Source organism: Benincasa hispida, chromosome 6 (genome assembly GCF_027475165.1).
Source record: "Benincasa hispida cultivar pf3 chromosome 6, pf3_genome.v1.1, whole genome shotgun sequence".
Lineage (NCBI taxonomy): Eukaryota > Viridiplantae > Streptophyta > Magnoliopsida > Cucurbitales > Cucurbitaceae > Benincasa > Benincasa hispida.
The window spans coordinates 48,117,442-48,139,969 of NC_143483.1; positions in this window are offsets into that span (position 1 = coordinate 48,117,442).

Genomic DNA, 22,528 nt, shown 5'->3' on the forward strand with positions numbered 1-22,528 from the left:
CCTACTAGGAGTTTTAGTCCAAGTGGGAGTTTGTTGGATTTTGTGTCCCAAAACTTGTAGTTTGTAATATCATATTCTTGTTCAATAAAATAGTTATTGAAAATCTTTAGTAAATTTAAATTCTATATTCATGAATCCAATAAACTAAGGTTCCGAGGCTATTAAGTTTAAGTTTGAACTTTATGTAGTGACATAAATGTGGATCAAGATCAAATATATATAGCCAAAATGGTCTATAGTATATGAATAAGGTTGGACGCCTTATTCTGGAGACACTATGGATGCAGCCTATTTTGTAGTTAGTACAAACGATGTGATCCTAAACCGTTCATGTGGAGATATGAAAATGGGGGCATCCTATGTAAAGAGTTTACATGAGACTGAACCATGAAATAGTCACTTTTACGTTCTAAATGTCGTTTAATGTATAAAACGGATTATTTCATTAATTGATGACCTAGGTAACTTAATCTTAATCCTGAGCTAACTATGAACTCATGTTCACTCGAAATTATCCTTAGATCTATAAAGGTGAGGGTAGCTCATTATCGCTGACCCAATAAGCCTCCCATTTTACGGGTAAGATCAGGTGGATAGCTGGAAACATAGGGTGCAAGATGGAATTCACTCCTACCCATTATAGGGATAGTAGATAGGTTGTTCCCTTTAGTACTGAATCCAGGTCCTGAACAAAAAGCCCCACCCTCTCATTGGCCCGAGAGGGGTTCAGTTTATAGGTTGGACCTTAAACCAATTGTTCATTAGAGGATCAGTGGAACTTAAGGAATAAGATGTAGTCTCGGGGGTAAAACGGTTTTTATGACCCAACCGAGATTACGAACAACTTGTGAAGGATTAGCTTACTAATCATGGTTATATCAAATGGACATAAATATATCTATAGTGAGGGGAGTGCAACTACGAGATTATAGTGGAATGACCCGTTAGTTAACGAATGTTGATTAGCTTCGTCTAACGAGTTTAGCCAGCTAATCTCGGATCGTTGGAGCCCATGATCTATAGGTTCATTAGGTTCCCCTACTAGCTCATATGGAATAAACTTAGAACAGAATGATAGAATAATTCGAATTGTTCGAATTAGGTGAAGAGAGAGAAACCAACAAGTATATGTGATATAGTGGTCGGTTTTTCAATTTAGAGATACAACATTAATATTTAAATGTGATTTATATATCAAGAATATGAATACATTCATATTTGGAAGCTCGGAAATAATAGAAATGGTCAAAGATGTAAAAAGTCAAAGAGTTGACTTTTGACATTGAAAAGTCCAACTTTGACCGACCTTATATTCAAATGTGATTTGAATTTTGAGAAAATGAATGCAGATTCATGCTCGGGAGGTCAAAATTAGTCAACACAAAAAAATAATAAAAAGTCAAAATGTTGACTTTTTAGGCAAAGTTTGACTTTGACCAAATGACTATTTTGCCCTTTGACTAAAGTTAGTGGAAAAATCCAAACTTTTGTTGAATAATTTCACTAACAAAATAGTGGGCTAGGTGTTAGCTTATAGTGGAGATATTAAGCCCACTAAGATAGTTGATTCTAGGTGTTGGGATTTTATGAAGTTATTTCATGCAATTTGGTATGACCCTTTTCTATAAATATGGGCTTGTGTTTTTGGATAAAACTTTTGGATTTTTTCCAAAATAGTTTTCTAAAATTGGGTTAAAAAGAAAAACCCAAACCCAACCAATAATCCCTTCTTATATTTCCATATTTTCTCTCTCTTAGGTTCTTCTTCCATCGGGTCCCACAACCCGGTTCTGAGTCTATAGAATAGTAGGTCAGCTCTAGTGGTGGTCTGTTTGTGTTCGGGTGGAGATAGATGAGTTTCGGGAGCTTCAAAGGTATTATTTCAAAATAACCCTAATTAATTCTTTTAGGGTTGCATGTTTATTTTGGGCAATTAGAGCAAAATTGATTCTCATTTTCGCTACGCGTGCCAACTTTTCCATTACAAGTATCCCACCTTAATCCTTATACTACAGACCTATTTAGGTTGTCACTTAAGGCATGATCCACTTGTATATCTCATATACATGCTTAAGTTTACATAAGATAACCATGGAGCTTAGTTTATTGGATATGAGTAAATGCCAGAATGAAATAACAATTATTTTATCCGTAAAAACAATGTGTATAATTACAAACAACGAGACTCCGGGAGAATTAAGACACCAATCCCAACAGTTTTATAAATACCAATCCCACATAATAAGGTATTTATAATGCTTATAAAGTAACCTATGTGTCATGCTTCATACAATGTCCGATCATTACTATACATAACTTTTATATACTAGTAACAACTAAGAAAGCATGCTTTCCATACAACCTTATACTATAATAATTATAATATAAAGATGATGCATGCATAAATATAACTCTTATATTATATGATGCATGAGCATGCTCTTATGTAATCAAAATCATAGCATTTATAATAAAGAGATGATGCATGACCAATGCATAACCTAAGGTGGGATTTTTTTTTTTATATGTGCATACCATATGACATATAATTAAGCATATATCTCATGTATTAAACTAAAGGGTAATGGACTGGGATGAATCAACAAAAATCCAGAAAGAAAAACTCTATCTTACATTTTTTCATCGAGCGAACCGGATCACATGCAAACCGGGTTTTAAACCGCCAGGCGAAGTCCATTGTTTAGTAAACGCCTCCAGGTAAATAATAGCTTGTAGAAATACAAGATATTGTAGTCTTTTACTTAGAATTATGAGGGCTAACAAGCAGAATATTCATTGATAATACTAAGAATTCATGTGGAAAGTGAGCTTGCATCGATTAGTACTGAAAATCTCTACTAACCCTATATTATGCGTTATTCTGCATCAAAATGTCTATTTTTGTAGCTATCGCAGGAATCGATCGCATGTGTTGATCCCAGACCATCGCAAAGTTGATCGCATGCGTTGATATTCATAAAGACCAGTTTGTCGCATGGAATGTCGCAGCTACAAGATGATAACCATGATAGAAGGTCGATCACAAAGTAAGTGGAATGTGTTGATACTTCAGAAGAAACAAGCATGAACACATAACTTGGGAGTATCAAAGAGATAAGATGATGTTGACATTTCACCTACCGCGTCAAAAGTGGTAGTGATTTAGAGAAGGACCACCAATGCTGTCAATGTTTGAGCTCTATAAATAGAGCCTTAGAGCCCAAATTCAAGGTATCCGAGTTTCTGCCCTAAGGCAAATACTTATGATCACAGATGAGATCATGAGTAAGATTTTCTTTGAGGATTCTTCACCTCCACAACCCATGCCGAGTGACGATCGGAGTTTCGTCAGAGATAGAGCTCAAGAGAGACTTCTCCACCATCCATCCGTGGCGCCACCAGCAGCCTTGACGCATTTCCAATGAAAAGCAAGAGATTTCTTGCATCTAGCCTTCCACCTCTCCTCTTATCTCTATATTGTATTACATTTTGGCTTAAGACATTAGTACATTTTGTAATCAATGTATCTATAAGTTCCTTCAGCTCCATCTTTTTCATCTTCTTCTCCTTTATCATCATTTACATTCATCGTTTAGTTATCAAAGGTAGTCGCATATTAAATCGTGTATCCTAGAGATAGGACTCATGTAGCAACCCTCCGAGAGGTGTACGTTGCGAGAGTATAGTAAGTTAATCGTCTTCGCTTGGTATGAGGCGGTAGCAACACTTGTCTATCAGCCATCACAATGCTTGTCTATGAGCTAATTAGCCGCAACTAACTGCCTGAAAAGGTGAGTAGTGGAATACACTAAAGCAAAGTAAGCTTTGTTCCTAGAGATAGGCACAATCTTATGCTTGATGCAACCATGCATTATATAGATATAGGCATACAGCTGGCCACCGAGAATGTGCGATGCGTTAGTGTGGCAAGCTGAGATTACTCAGGCGACCTAACATAATGAATATTATTATGCATTAACAGCTACTGCATCTCTACCAATCCTCATACTTAAACTTCCATTGCTCAATATGTTTAGTTAGCAGTAGGAGTAGCGCATATTCCATTTTCTTTTTACTTTTATTCATCGCCTCAAACGCATCACTCCACAAACATTAATTAGTTACAAGTCCTTGTGTTCGACCTCAGATCATCCCAAGAAACTTGCATTCTCGTTATACTTGCCGAGAGAGCAAGAAAACTTGTGACAGGAACGCATGGTCATCGCATACGTACTTAAATGAATATTGTATATTTTTTAGTCCAACACATGACCATCGACGCATGGAGATCAACGCATAGCATAAGATGCATATATATTTTTCCTCTCTCTCTTTTCCAACCAGTAGTAAACGATTGTGTAACGCACACTAGATGATAGCGCGAAAAGCTAAATGATCGCTTAGACGACAAGGAGGCTGCGAAGCCTGATCGTCTAGACGATCACTTAACACGTGAAAAGGTAAATGATTTACCGTGCGATTACTCTACGTTCGTATAGTTAGTAACTAAGCGATGAGGCTTGTTGAGCTATACGATCAACTAGTGTGCGAGCGCATTAGACGACACCCGAGCATTCGATACTCAATGATCGTCTATCTTATTGTCTACAAGACCCGATCAATGCTTGGTCGTCTTCTTCCTCGAAGAACAGCAACCCTTGCTTCGAACTTCTTCACGAACGACTCAAAACTCAAACTAACTTTGAATACAGACTCGATATCAATTAATTATGCCCAAAAACCCAGGAGCCTTTACAATTAACTAGAAATGTAAAAGAATTTAACAAACCATGGTTTCATCCCGGAAAACGCCATTAATTCACACATCCATAAACGAATTAACAATTAAAACAGAGAGTAGACATGCTGCACCCATCGAGAATGTATATGAAATTCTTTGCAGCAATGAAATTGGAATATCAGAAACTTGGCTCTGATACAAATTTTAGGAACTCTTATACAAGAGTACCTATGAGCTGAAGCGGATCTTTCCAATTCATTATGACAGATTTTCCACATATACATTCGAACATACATATATGCATTGCTAACGCTAAATTACTAGCATGCATAAAGGAATAAATAAAGAAAAGACCGAGAGAACATACCAGTTGAAGATTTTTTTCACAAAACTCGGTCTCACTGTGAACGAACTCCTCTTGCTCTTTCTCGTCCAGCAAGCAATCACCCAGCAACACCACGATCGTCTACACGAACAACAGCGCACGAACAACAGGAAATGGGGATGACATCACCACTCGAAGCCCTGAGTATTCTCAGAGTGAGAATTCAAAGGGTGGGATTTGATGGAATTGGTAGAGGGGAAACGGAAAGGCATCGTGTACTATGATCTAGCAAGTAAAAGAATGGAAGACTATCGTATAGTCGGGTGCATGATCGTTTAGTGCGAGGTACACGATCGTGTAGTAAAAGCTAAGCGATAGTATATGAAAAGGTATGCGATCATTTAGTTATGCTCAGGTGCTAAGCGATCATTTCGAAAATTGTAGGCGATCGTTTAGGAAAGCACGAGTGGGCGATCTTTTAGTAAGTGGGCGCTATCTTATAGGCTCTCAAACACTAAGCGATAGAAGGCTAACACACCGTGAGCGATTATGCGTCTCTCTTGCAAAATGAAACCATTTTCATTTTATTCTTCAGTTACTAAAACTGAATTGAACTTCCCACTAATGCACTAATTCGGAGAAAACGCCGACCAATTATCTTAGAATCGCCCAATTAATAAATTCATAAATATAATCATATTATATTCATAACCTATAGTTTGATATCATAAATCAACTATAACGTTTTCTTCTCTACTTGATATAAATCAAATTTATATCCAATTTCCTCTAAAATAATGTATCTCATACATTTAGTCAATCATATCATATATAATTAACCAGTTCAATTATATCATATATAATCGAACTCCCTTTTGTCAATTTGAACATTTCAAATTGACCAAAAAACTAATTCTCAACTTTTATCCAAGCTACTAAGGGGACCTTATGGACCTATGGCTCGAAGCTCCAACGGTACGTGAATAGTTGACTAAATTCTTTAGCCATGAGATTCACCATCCGTTAACTGCCAGCATTCCACTAAAGACCTACAGCTAAACTCTTCTAACCAAAAATATATTTTTGTGTCCATCAGATATAACCAATCATGAATACAATAACCCTCCACAAATGCTTGTAAGTACAGTTGGACCAATTTATCGTTTTGCCCCTGTAGTTACACCTCACTCCTTAAGTACCAATGATCCCTCTAATGAACAATACAACATAGTCCAATTATGTGTGAACACCTCTTAAACCATGAGAAGGTGTGTGGCACCACATCGTTCAAGTCCTGGAATCAGCCTTTAAGGGAACTATCTATCTACTTGCCCCTACTTCGGGGAAGAAGTGAATTCCATCTTGTGTAGCTGAGTTCCCATCTCCCAAATTAGACAAATCCCTAAAGTTATAGGTTTGAGTCAGCGGCCTAGCCACTCACACCCATGCAAATCAAAGGACCACCTTCAAAGGCAGAAGTTTCCAACTCACTCAGGATTGAGGTCATGTTACCTATGGTCATCCTAGTGAAGTGAAGTCTTTGTCGTGAACGATGTTATATAATGAGACGTTAACACTTCGTGGTCAAGTCTTATACAAACTCTTTGTATAGGATGCCTCCACTCGCATGCCCCCTACACGAATGATCAGGATCAGACCATCTGTGACAAGTTACAACACTTGTAACTATTCCACAAAGCGGGTCGCATCCGTAGCGTTACCAAGATAAGGTTTCCCTCCTATATACATATACTACAGACCATTTTGGTTATCATTTAAGACATGATCCACTTGTACGTCACCATATACACTACAAGAAAATTGAGTTCTCTCGACATATAAAACGAATGTTGGAAGTTTGGTCGTCGGGAGAGACCGTCTCTCCCGATGACAAAAATCGACATCGGGAGTTTCAGGGGAACTCCCGACATCATTAGTTAGCCATTGAGAGTTCCCTTGGAACTCCCAACGGCTCTCCGGATGCCCGTCAGGTGGTGTCGGGAGAGGGGTCTGGTTTAAACCAAACCCTTTCTTTCCCATCTTCCCCATTTTCTTTTCCCCATTTCTTCCCTAAAACCCTAACCCGCGCTGTCCCCACCTCTCTCCGCGCCGTTCCTCCTCTCCTTCTCCCATTTTCCCCTCATCATCGCTTCTTCTCCCATTTTCCCCATTCTTCCCCACTATTCTCCCTCCCTCTCCCATTTTCCCATCTTTTAACCGCCATAGCCACCGCCCTTCGCTGCTGCCTCTCTCTTCTCCCTCCCTCTCCCATTTTGCCCCCTTTTTCTGTCGTTGCCCTTCGCCGCCGCTTCTCCCTTCGGTCAGAAGCTGCAATCAAGTGCTCGCCGCCGCCGTCGTCTCCTCGTCTCATTCAGCCACCGCCGCTTCCGATAATCTTCTCATTTTATTTTATCTTGTATATTTATTTAAATCATTATTTCACATCCTTTTGTACAAATCATGCCCATTCAAATGTGTGTATCCATTTCTATTCATGACTTTCAATTTAATTTATATTAGACCTCAACTTTGATAAATATTACAATTAATTAACCCACTAATAAAAAAAAGATAATGTTAAAGATTGTGTCAATTTCACCAGATTTCAATAATATCAACTTTTATACAAATTTTAAATTTTAACTAATGCACATATTTATCATCCAATATTGATGCATGTCGCTTTTGTTAAGATCTCGTCAATTTTGCATCATATATTTGTTTTACAATTCTCTGAAATTCTATTAGAGTAATTTTATAACGAATATGTCATAATTCGTTAGAGATAAACATTATTACATTCTTTTAAGTTTCAAGTTGATTATAACACTATCTTTATGTCTAAAAAATGATGTGATGTTGGTTATTTGGAGCCTAAGCATGCATGATTTAACATTTCGAACTTTCCTTGAAAGGAGAAAGAAAATTAGTACATAGATGTTATGTGCTATTTTTAGTATATGAACTTTTTTATGCTTATATATTTGTGTCTAATAAATCTATAAATCTAAAAAATATAAAATAAATCTTTAAACCTCCAATTTGGTACTTAATAGGTCCCTAACACATTTAATATTTTAAAAAAGTTTAAAGAATCTACTAGACATAAAACTAAATTTTGGTCTAATAGAAAATTTAAATTTAAATTTTGTGTCTAATAGAAAATTTAAATTTAAATTTTGTGTCCAATAGGCTTGTAAATTTTAGAAGATGTTGAATAGATGAAAGGCCTATATTAGACACAAAATTGAAAGCTTGGAGAAGTAATAAATAAAACATTTGAAAGTTGTTAGACAATTTAAACGGTTTAGGGACCTATGTGTTTATTTTGCCTTAAAAAATGAAAATTATGGAACTCAATGCTTAATAAATACTTTGTATTTTGTCCTCTAATCCAGGTTATTGTTTTTGATTACAAGTTGGTCAGAAAATATTTATTTTTAAGGATGAATAAAGAATGGATTAAACTAAGAAATAAGTTATCATTGGAGTATAGAGAAGGAGTATCCCAGTTCTTAGATATGGTAAAGTTTCATGTTAATGATTCCAGACGAATAAGATGTCCAAGAATTGTATGAATTCAATTTGGGAAAAGATAGATATTGTGGAACGACATCTATTAACATATAGAATTATCTCTCTCATATTGTGAATGGGTATATCATGGAGAGCTAGTAAACTTATCTAGAAGTCATACAAGTCATTCAATACAGGATGTTGAAGTAGATAGTATAGAGAGTAATGCTGTCGAAGAAAATTAGATGTTGAATCTTATAAATGATTTACAAGTTCCAATTGAAAACGAAAATGCAAATGAAGGAAGGATTGAGAATGAAATGTCCTTTAATGGTAAAGAAAGAGATACCATGAACTTATTCGAGGATTTAATGACCGAAGCACATAATGAATTATACCTTGCTTGTTCGCAATTTTCGTCCTTGAACTTTTTAGTGAAGTCGATGCATATCAAAATTCTCAACGGCTGGAGTAACAAATCGTTTGACATATTGCTGGAATTGTTAAAAGTAGAGTTTCCAGCTGGCACCTCTATACCTACTTCCTTTTATGAAGCGAAGCGAAATTTTTTTTATTTAGGCCTAGATTATAAGTTTATTCATGCGTGCAAAGATGATTGTGTATTGTATTGGAAAGAGTTTGCAGATTTGCAACAATGCCCCGTTTGTGGTGAGTCTCGGTACAAAGTTAATGATGGAAAGGGTAAAAAAATACCACATAAGGTATTACGTCATTTTCCATTGATACCGAGATTAAAACGATTGTTTGCATCAAAAGAAGGTGCTTCTGACATGAGATGGCATAAAGATAAGTGAGTCAAAACGGAGGATGTATTGCAATATCCAGCTGATGCAGAGGGGTGGAAACATTTTGATCGTGAATTTCCTCATTTCTCTTTAGATCCTCGAAATGTTCGTTTGGGATTAGCTTCAGATGGCTTCAATCCGTTTGGAAATATGAGCACTTCTTATAGTATGTGGCCTGTGGTGATAATTCCTTATAATTTGCCCCCTTGAAAATACATGAAGGAAACAAACTTCTTCATGTCTTTGCTCATACCTGGTAAAAAATCTCCTGGAAAGGAAATTGATCTTTACTTGCAACCGTTGATTGAAGAGTTGAAAGAGTTATGGACAATTGGTGTGCGAACTTATGATTTTGTTGCTGGTGAGTTTTTTCAACTATATGCTACCTTATTATGGACGATTAATGACTTCCCTACGTACGGTTACTTATCTGGGTGGAGTACAAAAGGTTATCAAGCATGTCCAATATGCAAAGAAGATAACTCGTCCTTTGGGATAAGAGGGAAAATATCATTTATGGGACATCGACATTATCTTCCAGATAATCATAGTTGGCGTCGAAGTAGACAACATGATGGAAAAGTTGAACGTAGACCTCCACTAGTCGTAATGAATGGAGAAAAGATATTACAATAAATAAATACGCTAAAATTTTTTGTGCTTAGCAAACATCCATCGAAGCAAGATAAAAAAAGAAAGCGAATTCTAAACTGGACTAAAAAAAGTAATTTTTTCCAACTTCCATATTGGTCCAAACTATTGTTATGACATAAATGGGATGTAATGCATATTGAAAAAAACATATGCGGCAATTTGGTGGGCACATTGTTAAATATTGAAGAAAAGACAAAGGATACAATGAACGTTCGATTAGACTTACAAGATTTGAAGATAAGAAAGGATCTACACTTGATACGGGTCGATAACAAATTTGTAAAACCACACGCAGCATACACATTAACAAATGGTGAACGGATTTCGTTTTGTAAGTATTTGAAATCAGTGAAATTCCCTGATGGATTCGTATCTAACATATCACGATGTGTCAATGACAAAGATGGAAAAATATCGGGGCTGAAAACATACGACTGTCATGTGTTGCTTCATAGACTACTCCCTATTGGTATTCGAGCATACCTACCGAAGAACGTATCCACTGCTATTGTTGAGTTGTGTACATTCTTTCGCGACTTATGTGCAAAGACAATATGTGTAAGTGATTTGAACAGACTACAAGCAGACATTATAGTCATACTTTGTGAACGAGGCAGCTGAAAATGCACATGTAACATTTTTTGCTTTACTATCGTTTTTTTTTTTTCATTTTTAACTTTAGTCACTCGTTCTTACCCATTTAATTAATATGTCTAGCATCAAATGTTGGAATTACAATCTAGCCCCACTCTAGAAGGTTCTCAACCACTAATAGGGGATGAAATCTGTGAGACAGTTTTGGTTTGACGACTTGGATATTCAAAAGGCCTAGGTTGGGGCCCTAAGCCTAAGTCAAGAAGGAGTAGCATCTCATCAAGCTTGTCATCTAATCAAGGAACGGAGACGAGAATGGAGGAATTGAGAGGCAATTTCCAACAGTCTCAGTCGAGGATTAAGGAACTTGAAGACGTTCAGAAAAAATGCAAGAGGATCGTGCAAGACAAATGGAAGAAATAAAAAAAATGATTGAAGACATGATAAGATCACATAGAGAAGACCCATCAAATTAAGTATGATTACTACGTTATTTAGTTGTCTAATATGTTGCTATCCTGCAGTTATGGTAGCAAAGTAGTTATGTCTTAAGTACCTTTATGATAAAGAATTATTGGCTATCCTACAATTATGGTAGCCAAACAACTAGATTTTGATGTGTTTTTTGTTGGTTATCTTGTGTATTTATGAATTTTTACGAAGTTTAATGTGTTTTGGTGGGTGGGGGGGAGTTGAGATTGGGTTAAACCATTTTAGGGACGAAGTTTGAGTTTTATGTATGTTGGTCATTGTTTACTCGTTTTGTGTATTTTTGATGTTCGGGAGGTTCCATGTTTGTCGTGGGGGGTGGATAGAGTTTCATTACACCCGTCTTGTCCTTGAACTCAGAGTTCTTGTGTGTTTATGAATGTTTACGAAGTTTAATGTGTTGTTGGGTGTGCATTGAGATTGGGTTAAATAATTTTGGGGACAAAGTTTGAGTTTTATGTGTGTTGATCATTGTTTACTCGTTTTGTGTGTTTTTGATGTTCGGGAGGTTCCATGTTTGTCGTGGGGGGTGGGTAGAGATTCATTACACCCGTCTTATCCTTGAACTCGGAGTTCTTGTGTGTTTATGAATGTTTACGAAGTTTAATGTATTGTTGGGGGGTGTGCGTTGAGATTGGGTTAAACAATTTTGGGGACAAAGTTTGAGTTTTATGTGTGTTGGTCATTGTTTACTCGTTTTGTGTATTTTTTATGTTTGGGAGGTTACATGTTTGTCGTAGGGGGTGGGTAGAGTTTCATTACCACCCGTATTGAAGTTTGAACATGTTGTGGATGTTTACCGATATAACATTTAAATTGATGGAACACGAGACATATGTAGTGGAATAAGGATCTAGTTACACTCTAATTGCTTTTAATTTAAAGGGAAAAAACATGCAATTGAAGGAAAAAAACAATAAATTAAAATACCTTTGAAGCTCCCAAAAATCGCTTTTCCTTGCTGAATCTCGAACCGAACTCTTCCGGACCACCACTAGATTGACCTACTATCCTCTAGACTTAGAACCGAATTTTGGGACCTGTTGGATGAAGAAACCGAGAGAGATAAAGAGATGGAAAAAGAAATGGATTTTCTTTTGGTTTGGGTTTTTTTTTTTTTTTGAACTTCACTCAAAGAAAAGAGTTTTTTTTTCTAGCCCAAATTTTGAAAACTATTTTGACAAAAAAATGGCCAAAAAGTCTTTCATCCATAATTGAAAGCCCATTTTATAGAAAAAAAACCATGCAACATTTGTATAAAACAAATCCATAAAAATCCAACACATAGCCCACTATTTTGTTAGTGGAATTATTCAACAATAATTTGGATTTTCCCACTAACTTTAGTCATAGGGTAAAATAGTCATTTGGTCAAAGTCAAACTTTGACCAAAAAGTCAACATTTTGACTTTTTATGATTTTTTTCTGTGTTGATTAATTTTGACCTCCCGAGCATGAATCCGCATTCATTTTCTCGAAATTCAAATCACATTTGAATATAAGGTCGGTCAAAGTTTGACTTTTCAAAGTCAAAAGTCAACTTTTTGACTTTTTACATCTTTGACCATTTCCATTATTTCCGAGCTTCTGAACATGAACGTATTCTTATTCTTGATATTTAAATCACATTTAAATATTAAAATTATATCTCTAAACTGAAAAACCCAACCACTATATCACAAATACTTGTCGGTTTCTCTCTCTTCACCAAATTCGAACAATTCGAATCATTCTATCATACTGTTCTAAGTTTATTCCATATGAGCTAGTAGAGGAACCTAATGGACCTACAGATCATGGGCTCCAATAATCCGAGATTAATCAATAAAACTCTTTAACCTAATTAATCAACATTTGTTAACTAACGGGTCATTCCACTGAAGTCCCGTAGTTGCACTCCCCTCACTATAGATATATTTGTATCCATTTGATATAACCATGATTAGTAAACTAATCCTTCACAGGTTGTTCGTAATCTCGGCTGGGTCATAAAAATCTTTTACCTCCAAGACTACATCTTGTTCCCTAAGTTCCACTAATCCTCTAATAAACAATTGGTTTAAGGTCCAACCTATAAACCGAACCCCTCTCGAGCCAAGGAGAGGGTGGGGCCCCTTGTTCAAGACCTCAATTCAGTATTAAAGGGATCAACCTATCTACTATCTTTATAACGGGTAGGAGTGAGTTCCGTCTTGCACCCTATGTTCCCAGCTATCCACCTAATCTTACCCCTGAAATGAGAGACTTATTGGGTCAGCGATAAATGAGCTGCCTTTACCTATGCAAATCTAAGGATAATTCCGAGTGAACAGGAGTTCATAGTTAGCTCAGGATTAAGATTAAGTTACCTAGGTCATCAATTAACAAAATAGCCAGTTTTATACATAAAACAATATTTAGAACGTAAAAAGTGACTATTTTATGGGTCAGTCTTATGCAAACTCTTTACATAGGATGTCCCCACTTTCATGTCTCCACATGAACGATTTAGAATCACATCGTTTGTACTAACTACAAAGTGAGCCGCATCCATATTGTCCCCAGAATAAGGCGGCCAACGTTATTCATATACTATAGACCATTTTGGTTATATGTTTGAACTTGATCCACATTTATATCACTACATGAAGTTCAAACTACATTAAATAGCCTCAGGACCTTAGTTTATTGGATTCAAGATTACAATTTCAATAATAATTTTATCGAAAAACAAAACAGAATATGTTTATTAATTTACAAACTGCGAATTTTAGGACACAAAATCCAACATGAATGTTTTTGTTTTATTGTAGAATGCTGTTCGGAGATGAGGTGGGACAATTGTTGAAGATGTTGTGTTCGAGATGTGTTCTACACATTGTTTTGATTTTATTTCTTTTATGTATTTGTGATATGAATGTTTATGAACTTATAGTATCGACTTTGTTTGGATATTGTAATTTTTTATTTACTTGTTATAATATGGACTTCATTTCTTTTTTAATTATGTGGATCTTTATTTGGTTTACTATGTTTTACAGGTTTTTAGATCAAATTTTAAAAAATTACAAACGATAGATTAAAAATAATTTTCAACTAATGAATAAACTCCCCACGCATATATTACTGCATCGGGAGTTCTTGTATCTTCCGACACATTAAATAAAATCGTCAGGAGTTCTGGAACTCCAGACGCATAGAACAACTGTCAGCAGTTCGAGATCTCCCGACGCACTTTAAAACGACATCGGGAGTTAGTCGAGGATCTCCCGACGCACATATAGGGCATCGGGAGTTATTCGGAGAACTCTTGACGCACACATAGGACGTCGGGAGTTCCCCGAATAACTCCCGACGCCGTTTTAAAATGCGTCAGAAGATCTCTCCCGACGGGTTTCTCCCGACCAAACTCCCGATGACCTTTCATTCATCGAGAGAGGCTCTCCCGATGCTTTTTCCACACTTTGCCGAGGAAATGTGACGTCGGGAGAAGTCAGATTTCTTGTAGTGATACATGCTTAAGTTACATAAAGACAACCAGGGATTTTAGTTTATTGGTTTGTGGTAAAGCAAATAAAACATCCAGATGAGCAAAATCAAGAAGTGAAGTAAATATCATATATTATTCATAAAAAACATTTGTACAAACTGTTTACTATTGGGATTGGTGTCTTAATTCTCCCAGAGTCTCGTTGTTTTGTAAAGATACACATTATTTAATGTAACTGTTAATTCTGGCATTTACTCATATCTTATGTGTTATTTTATGCAGTGAATTAATGAAAGGAATTGCAGTGATGGAAAGTTTATTGTGCAACAAGTTTTCTCAGCAGAACCCAAGTATAAATCCTACTGAGTTTCCTGGTAAGTCCAGGGTCGAACTCAGGGACTAAGGAAAATGATATGCGGTGGTAATTCTTAAGATAACTTTGCGGTAATAAATAAATTAATGGTTTGGTTGGTTATTGTTTGAAGTATAAAAGTATGCGGCGGATTTGAGAAAAGATTGATTATGCGACAGATACACTGAGTATGCAGAGGAACGGGTTGAGAAGGTCTTTAGCTAGCGTTTCTCGAGAATGCGATCATGCTACACCCATGCGACAGCAAATCATTTTCCAATGCAAATGCGTTAGCTTCTAATTCTAGGTAGCACGCGATGAATGCGATAATGTCTATAGAGCTTATTCCTAAGTCTCTACTTCTTGCCTATGCGATGATGCAAGATGCACATAAGGACAAGGTGACTGCATACAATCATAACCTATCTCTAGGATTCATGCGATGCGTTAATAGCAAACAGTGCTTATTTTTAAGCTCCTATCTCTTGATTATGCATTTCTAATCTGACTCTCCCGAGCCTAGATTCTAACCTGACTTTTCTAAGTCTAGACTCTCCTTATACTACCCTCCCTAGTATCTCTAATGGACGAATGACGCATACATAATACAAAATAATCACATAGAATGAAGATCCCCAGTTATGCTAGCTAAGTGCTTCTCAACCCATTCGACAAATTTAGCTACTCATGCATAATGTACTGAGAGTGAACAGATATAAAGATGTAAATTCTATTTCTATAAATAAGTTCAGAGTACAAAATGCCAATTGAAGATATGGGTAGAGAGCCTGGTAGCAATTCCTTGCTTCCCAAGGCTTTTACACTGTTAACTCTATTCTGTTCAAAAGATGTTCCTGCTTCCGTAGGAGTTGGCCCTCTCTCTGATCTCGACGCTTCCGGCACTCTTCCAAGCTCACCGAAACGATCTCTCTATACAATCTCCCTTCACTCGCTTCCGCCTTCTAAGTAAAAGAAAACTAAGAGTAAAGCTACTTCTATATAGAGGGAAAAATTATCTAACTGTCCGAACTCCTTCACTGAAGGTGGCCTCCGGTATTTATAGAGCTTCGGGGTGAAAGGCTTCTTCTCTCTTATGATTGCACTGATGGGATGACATTAATTCTCTATCTGATGCGCCGAATATTTGTCACCGAAAAGTTGAGTCTACTTGCTACAGTAGTTCGTTAACGACTTGTCAACTTAATTCGGAATCGACCGTCATCAACTTTCTGTCCCATCGTGATTTATTACGCTTTTCACTCAGATGCACCGACTTTATGCAGCAACCTTCTTGAGCAGTTAAACGCGAGCGCAAATGATCGCATAGCCTTGCGTTAATGCAATCTCTTAATGCGCTTGGACGATAATTTCTGTGGATCGCATTTCCGCCTTGCGTCAATGCATTTTCTGCACAAAAATACATAAGTTAGTTGTTTTAATGCGATGGACGCATGTGACTGCAATATTGTGAACTTAATGCATTTGGACGCAATATTGTATATTTTTATCATCGCAATCCTGCATTGTTTTATAACTTAGCACTGTAAAAATGTACATTTCTACTCGTTATCAATATCTAATAAACAAAGCTCCATGGTTATCTTATGTGAACTTAAGCATATATATGTGATATACAAGTGGATCATGCCTTAAGTGATAATCTAAATAGGTCTATAGTATAAGGATTAAGATGGGATACCTAATCTTGGTGATACTACGGATACGACCCGCTTTGTAGAGGTTTACAAGTGTTGTAAACTACTACAGATGGTAGATCCTGACCATTCATGTGGAGACATACGAGCGGGGGTGTCCTATACAAAGAGTTTGTATAAGACCTGAACCACGAGATGACTAAACTCTATATATAATGCTGTTGATACTAGAGACTTACATCTCACCTAAACGACCATAGGTGATATGACCTCAATCCTAAGTGTTTTGGGAACTCCTCCCTTTGAGGGCGGTCCTTTGATTAGTATGGGTGAGAGTGGCCAGATTGCCAACTTAACATGCCTACCCTTTTGGGGACTTGTCTAATCTGGGAGTTGGGAACTCAATCCACAAGTTGGAATTCACTCCTTTCCCGAAGCAAGAATAAATAAAGAGATTGCTCCCTTAAAGGCTGATTCCGGAGCTTGAATATAGTGGCCACAACTTCTCTTTGGAAGAAAGGACTCAGTCGTAGTAGAACTATGACTTATGTTCATTAGAAGGATCAGTGGTATTTAAGGAGTTAGATGTAACTATAGGGGCATAACGGTTATTGGCCCAGCTGTACTTACGAGTGATCTGTGACGGGTTGTCGCACTTCTGATTGGTTAAGATGGACAAATAATATATCTGTGGTAAGGAGAGTTCAATTGTCGGTCTTTAGTGGAGTGCCTGACAGTTAACGGATGTGGATCCCGTAACTAAAGAGTTTAGTTAGTTATTCACATACCGTTGGAGTTTTGAGCTACAGGTTCATAAGGTCCCCTTGGTAGCTCAATGGATTTAGTTGAGGATCAGCTCTTAGTGTTGATTTGAAATGTTCAAATTGACAAGAGGTAATTCGATTATATATGATATGATCGGTATGGTGTATGAGATACATCTAATGGAGGATTGATGTAAATGAGATTTACATTAAGTACCATGGAATAGAAAAAGAACTATGGTTTATATGTTTCATGAGATGAAATATTAAAACTATAGGTTATAAATATATTATGGTAAATTGGTTATCATCTATATTTATAATAATATTAATTATTGGATAATTAAATTTTTTTCTCTAGTAACCAATTGAGTGGGAGGTTATTGGTGGTTTCATGGTAACCGTGAGATAAAGGGAAAATTGTTTTCCTAATTAGTAAGTTTTTGAAAATGTTGAAAAAAATTGTTTTTGAGATTTCTCTCTCGGAAAAAAAATCTCACGAAAGTTGTCAAGTAAATCGGATTTACTAAGCGCTAGCTTGAAAAAAGGTAAATGATCATGTAATGTTTGTAGGTGACAGACATGCAGCTAAGCGATGAGCTAAATGATCGCTTAGCATTTGCTAGGCGATTGGGCATCGACCTATACGATAGGTTTCAACCATCTCCTACTTGTTCAATCGTTTACACGATGTTGATTCCTCTGTCTTCTGCCTCATTCCAAGTCCACACAGAGCTCACTCTCTGGATTCTCACATCGAGAATACCAAGGTACCCTTCTTGGTGGTGTCATACTCAACTCGACACCGTTGAGGTTCTATGGAGGCCATTCGTGCTGTTGAGGTGTTCGTGACCGAGGCAATCGTTGAGTTCGAGTGCGCGGTGTTCGTGCAGTGTAGCGGCCGTGTTGTTTGAGCATTCGTGAGTAAGGAGCGTGGAGACGAGTCTACAAATTTTCGTAGCATTTCTCCTTGTTCATTTGTAGTTTTCATGTTGTAATTTCTGTAATGAATGCATAACCGTTTGTTTTGTTTACGATTGTAATTGTAATATTCATACATGATTGTAATTTGGAATGATCTACTCATGGAAATCCTCGTGTTCGATTTCCTTCATTTACAAATTACAGGACACGAAACTTTAGGGCATCAACCCCAACATATCCGTAAGATGACACAAGCAAAGGTGTTTTCAGGTCGAGCATGAAAGTTTATTGCAAACCAATGAAGGAGATCGAGGGATGTGTTGACACAGTTCCCTCTCCCACTTACTATAAACACTCTCTCCATTCACCTTGGTATTGACCTATGCAAACACCATCTGTAGGAGGATGCAAGTAAAGGTGTCTTAAGATCGAGCATAGATCTCACAGTGTGAACTATTTAGGGAGAAATGTGAAAAGAAAATTGAAGTATCATATACATCATTTTCCTCCCATTGAGTGTTTTACAAATGAGGGTTCATAACTTTGGTAAATTAGGCTAATAAATTTAAGAGAATTGTTAACTTGGACCAATATAATAATTAATTTGATAGTTTAAAGATGTTGATTCTTGTTTACTAAACACTTTAATAAACTTAAATCATTCATTCCATGCTTATACATTATTGTCTAATTCACCTTCCAGGTCGATTCTCAAGTAGGGGTGTTCTATTTCTGTCAACTTAAATACCCCAGCCTTAGACATAACCTATTAGACAAAGGTCTCTTATAGACAATTATGTTATAAATTTAATCTTTTATTTACTCCAATTTAATCCTATTAAAGGGAAATTGAAAGATTAATCATATTTCTAATCATATTAGAAATAAATATTAATATAAGTCTAGATGAAATTAATTTTAACCAATATTTGCATGCAACTCTTGATTATAGATTTTAATTATAATTTCGTTTAACTTATAAATATTATAAAGTTTAATGAAACAATTAAAAAATAAATCATACATCTCATGACATACATAAAAATATAATAATTATATTTCTAAGGTAATGTTATGTTTCATGCATTTTCATTTTCATTATATAACATAACATTTATATTATCAAATAATGAAAATAAATAACACGCCCATCACATAATATAACACTTATATTGAAAGCCATACAAATATAACATTTATAATAAAGTATGATGCATAGACATGTTACTATATATGCAATCATATAATACAACTCTTAATTAAATATGATGCACGAGCATGCTTAACTTGATCATGCAACTATATAATATAACTTTTATATTAAAATGAAGCATGGTTTTATGTTTATCCTATGGTGAGATTTATACTATATGACATATAGCATGGCATATTAATAATTAAAATCATACATGCTCGAACCCACAATCTAGAGGAATCTTGACACATGTGTTAACCATTCTGAGCATTGCAACACTTTGATTCTAGCATTACAATGCTGGTTTTTATGTTGCCACAACATTGGGCCACGCTGCATGCAACGCTGCGGCAAGAGCGTTGCGACACTGCGCGACAGAATGTCTGCTTTGTTTCACTCGTTCATCCAATTTGCTCCGTTCTTGCTCCAAAAAATCATCGATTTAAAGCCAAAACTCCATCACAAACGACACGAACAATTAAAGACTCAATTACATGAAATTAAACGTCCAAAACACTAGACAATTACAACTTTAAACAATTTTAAAACAATCAAACCTAGGTCAATTTTGAAACTAGCCAATATGCAAAAACCTGTACATTCATAATGCATCATGCACCCACCAAAACTATGAATTAAATTTCCAAAAACAAAATTTAGAGATTCGAAATGATTCTGATACCAATTGAAGGGATTAGAATTCCCCGCAACAGAAGAAATCGAACGCATCAATATCTAAATTTCATTTTACAGAACGTACAACATAATTCAGAGTGATAGAAAACATGAAAAAAATATAAACTTTGTAACGCCCCAAAGTTAAAAAAAAGGAAGAAAAAAAAAGGGAAATCATTGGTTATTTTGGGAAGGAATTAGGGTTTTAAAGGCCCCCCCCCCCCCCCCCCCCCCCCCACAAAATTTTTCTATAGCCGCGGGTCTCCGCGTGCTTCCTCGCCGTTCTCTGTCCTCAACCGCCCCGCCTAGCCGAAGCCTGGGTTTGTGCCGCTGCGAAGCTCGACCTCCGACGACGGCAGCTGCGCCTCTTCCGCCGCTCGATCGTGGGTCTCCCAGTGCGATCATCCTCACCGTCAGCCGCGTCAGGTTTTTCCCTTCCAAGCGTCGTTCTCTGTTCGCTTATTGTCATCGGTGCTGAAAGCAGTCGGTTTGCGACAGTTCGACCGAGCGGTCTGTTTGGGTAAGTTCGTTTTTTTGTTTTATTGGCAGCCCATTGTCATTTGGGGATTCTTGGGCCTAAGCTAACGTTAACTTATATGTTCACTTATATTTTGCATTTGGTTTCAAGAACGTATGTTGGTGAAGGAAGTTCTCGAGCAGAGTAAGGTCTTGTTTTGGGACAGTGCATTATCCTGAGGTAAATGGTAATGGTTTATTGCTGGTTGCCCTAGGATGTTATTAGGCCTGCTGAGAAATTTTTATGTCGTATGTGAAGATCTGTTATGGCTTAATTTGAAGTATTCATACTGTGGTGAAGTTTAAGGATTAAGGGGATACTGTGATAAGGTGCATAGGGGATAGTGGGCTAATGTTGAAGCATGAATATAATGTGTTAAGGCCTGATGTCTGTGATGTATGAATGAGTTATGAGTAGACTGTGAAATAGTTGACTGAAGTATGGGTAACGGTGAGTAGACTGTGAAATAGTTGACTGAAGTATGGGTAACGGTGAGTAGACTGTGAAATAATAGTTGACTGAAGTATGGGTAACGATGAGTAGACTGTGAAATAGTTGATTGAAGTATGGGTAACAGTTTTAAAGTTTGATACTGAGTCATGGCCTTGATTGCATGCTCATGTTTGATTATGTACTGGATGTTTGTAAGCTTATGTCCATATGAGATGGTTAGTGTACCATTGGGCCATGCACATCGCATGTGTGAGCCTTCGGGCCCACATCCTATGCTTATGTACGACCTTTATGTCACTACTTATGAAAGCGTGCCTTCGAGTTCGCCCCTTATGCCTATGCCTATGTTTATGATGCCTTGTGCATTTTGGATCCAATGGATAGACTAATAGATCACAGAGTGGGCCCAGTAGTGGGCCGCTTACTGATTATATTTTTATACTTACCCTTTTCTTTCCCTATTTTTTAGTGACAGCCTGGTGCATGACAAGAGAGATCCGTGACCTGGCCATTAGGACGATTCCACATATAGTATGAAATCTGGTTAGGAGTTAAGGTGTTTTTCACTTTTATGAAAAATATATCAATTTTATTATTTGATTATTTAATTTCATTTCTTTGTTTTTAGTAGGGTTTGAGGGTACCTGAATAGTAAATTATTTTATTTTATTTTGCTTTAGTTTATTTATTATTATTTAATTATGTTCTCACATCTTTGCTCGTTTGAGCATTATTAAATAAAATATTGGCTCTTTAATTTGATGATTTAAAAGAAATTGTACGATTGAGTCTATGCATGCATGAAGAAGCGTCCTAGAATGTTGTAGGAAACTAGGGTCGTTACAAACCTAAGCATGCTTTCTACCGTTCAAATAGAGAGAAAGGGATTAAGAATCACATACCATTAAAGACCAAATCTTCATATTCCTCTTCAATTCAAGTTGTCTTTTTCCGATCACACGAACTCGACATCCACTAACTCAACAAACAGGAATAGACACCACCAAGAGGTCTTTCCCGTTATTCTCAAGGACGAGAACCGTGCAAAGGTGTGGCTTTGCACTCAATCTTAGTGTGAGGGAAGGAGAAGTGAATTGTAAGAAAAATTCTTCTCTGTAAAATTCGAGAACTAGAGAGAGACACAGAGAGAGAACTTTTTCTCTCTTCCAATTTGTTACTGTGAGAGGGAGAGATTTAAAGGTGACGGAGTTATAACTCTCTCCTCTTTATTTTTAATAAATTCAAATTTTAAACTTAATTATATATATATTTTTGTTTTTGTTCTTGAATTTTGCGTAAGAGAAATCATTTTAGTTGTTGAGACATTAGTCTTTTGTTCATATAGAAGTCACTTGATATAAATACTTCTTCTCTTAATAGTTTAATTGAAGAAAAAGAG